The sequence below is a fragment of the Sarcophilus harrisii genome, chromosome 4 (genome assembly GCF_902635505.1).
Source record: "Sarcophilus harrisii chromosome 4, mSarHar1.11, whole genome shotgun sequence".
NCBI classification, from domain to species: domain Eukaryota; kingdom Metazoa; phylum Chordata; class Mammalia; order Dasyuromorphia; family Dasyuridae; genus Sarcophilus; species Sarcophilus harrisii.
Window position 1 is genome coordinate 349,666,673 of NC_045429.1, and position 2,482 is coordinate 349,669,154.

At 49.3% G+C, this 2,482-nt stretch overlaps 1 non-coding gene across 1 annotated transcript; it reads right to left on the bottom strand.

Moving 5' to 3' along the window:
* Positions 1–877: 877 nt before the first annotated feature.
* LOC116419154 lies at positions 878–1,094 on the bottom strand. Its single transcript, XR_004229419.1, has one exon. It is a non-coding gene; the product is annotated as a small nucleolar RNA U3 (small nucleolar RNA).
* Between the last annotated feature and the right edge of the window lie 1,388 nt (positions 1,095–2,482).

Here is a 2,482-nt window from a genome sequence, read left to right on the forward strand (position 1 = left end):
AAGGTGAAGAAATCGAAGATTTCATGTAGACTCTCTGAACGCCATGACCAAATGCACATACACAAGTGCAAATGTCTCATATTGAGAAATCTTAAAGATTGTTCTGATCCCTTAGAATTAGAAGCCGAAATGGAAAGAGGCAAAAATAACGCCCACTGAAACTGTGAAATGAAAACTAAGGAAGATAGAGGAGAAATACAGGGAAGAACGAGACAGAATGAAGGGGAGGAGAAAGAGGGAAGAGGAAGTGAGAGAAGGCAATGGAAGGAGAGAAGTCTTATTCTGAAAGAATAATGGGGCTAGGGGTTAATGGCTAAGATTGGGGGTAGTATAAAAACCAGTCAATATAAAATTATACTAATTTTGACCTTTATTATTAGTTTGTTAAAAATAAAGTTTGCTGCTATTTTGAGGGTTTGTTTTTTTTTTAAACCTAATTACCAAAGAGGCCAAATTCTCCTAGAATACCTTTCGCTTTTGCTCCATCTAAGAGAAGCATTATATATAAGAATATACTACTATCAAATGAAAGAAAAATGAACACCACGAGTTTTGCTGCTTTCTGCAGTTTTAAGGTCTGTGTATTGTATTACCTGACCAATCTCCTTAAAACCCATCCACTAGTATGGCGTACAGAATGAGAGCATGTTAGAAAGGACAAACCAAGGCCTTATTGCTTTCATCACGAATCTGATAAAAAGAAACAAAGTGGCCCCATCTAAGTGTACAATCACAAAAAGACTCTTCCCGTGGAGAAAGCAAAGTTCTAGGACAGAGTAAATCAGAAAAGAGATTTTTTAAAAGAGAAGAAAACAAAGTTCCAGGGCAAGGGAACTTAGTCATATCTGATTTTCCAACACAAGTTAGTAAGGGAGGAGCCACTCAGCCTGCGTTCCCTTCCTCTCACCCAACCCGAAGGGAGGGAAGAACGATCATCAATGGCAAGTGACAGCTGCTGAGAAGCAGCACCACAAGCCGGCTTCACGCTCAGAAGAGAACACTCCAGCTCCTCCTCGTGGTTACCTCCGTGCTACACTTTCAGCCACAATTCTCTAGTCACATACTATAGAAATGATCCCTGAAAGTATAGTCTCAGCTCCTAGACTCACGCCGCCCGGACCCCTGCCAGGCCCACGGCCTTTCTACTCATGGTCACTTCCTGCACCTCCCCGCCTCCCCCACACGTCACGCAGCCCCTCCTCGGTCCACACCATGGGCCGCTTTCAGCCCCTGCTCGGGGATACAATGGGCAATGGCACCCAAGTTCCCCCACCTGGGAGACCCCTCTCTGAGCCCTCCCAGTCAGACTCCTGCTCAGCATAGTCTCACACCTGAGGAGTTGATGAGATCACATGGAAAGCACCTGGGAAGCACCCACTCTGCCCACGGCCTTTGTTAGCACCTGGGTGGGGGCAGCATTGGCTGAGTGTCCCTTCTGGGTCAGGCACTTTCTGGAGCTCAGGGGGAAGAGCAGAGCACAGAGTGAGCTCCTCGCCCCTAGCCCCCATCTCCACACCTGGCCTCTGTCCCTGACAAGCTTCCCTTCTGCCAAGGGAAAGTGCTGAGCATCAGTGACCAACGGAGAGAAGCCGGGGTCCCGCCCGACTGGGAAAATGGGGAAAGGTCTCTCGTAGATGCTGCCCTTGGGCTCAGCCAGTGCGGGAGCTTGGGGTCCCCAGAGGCAAGATGGAACCCAGAGGGAGAGGATTCCAGAGGATGGGGAGGGGGACCCGTGTGCAAAGGCAATGTGGGTGCAGCTTGCGACCAGGAAGCCTGTGGGCTGGGAGCTTGTTTGGGCTGAGGGTGAGTGCATTCCAGGGGGGGGCGGATGGCAGAGGGGGGACCTTGTGCCATCATGCAGAGGAAGCTGGGAGCCAGGCTTGGGTGAGGCCATGGCAAGCGTGGCAAGTTTGGATCTGGGTTGGGATGCTGTCAGAACTTAGGAGTTACTGAATGTTCTGACCAGGAGCAGCGGGTTGGGTCTGCCAGCTGGAGCCAGGTGGGGAGGCAGCGACCTTGATTCCCCTGGGTACTTTTCCATAATGGGGAGGGCAATGGTGGCAAACCCCTGGGACTCTCAGTGGATTGCACACAATGTAGGCCCACTCTTCCTGCTGTTGGTTTGACTGGCAGTGAAGGGGAGGAAGAGGGAATAAGAAGTAGAGGGGGCGGGGGAAGGACCCAGATGCCGTTTTCCCTTATCATTCTCTAAAAGGCTGAGAAGATGGAATGTAAGTGGTTGTAGGGAAGGGAGGGAGACACTAGATAGAAGATGAGGAGATAGTACAAGAGTCAACCGATTGAAAAGGTAACACAGGAAATTAAATATTCTTGTTCCAGTCACTCTAGAAAAGGGACCATATTCCCCAGTGAGGAGTCAAAGATGACACTTCACTGGTAATTTTTGCCACTTTAGAAATGGTAGTCTTCCAAGTCTGAGAAACCACTACACACCTGAAAGCCTTTATGCCCAGATTTCCTC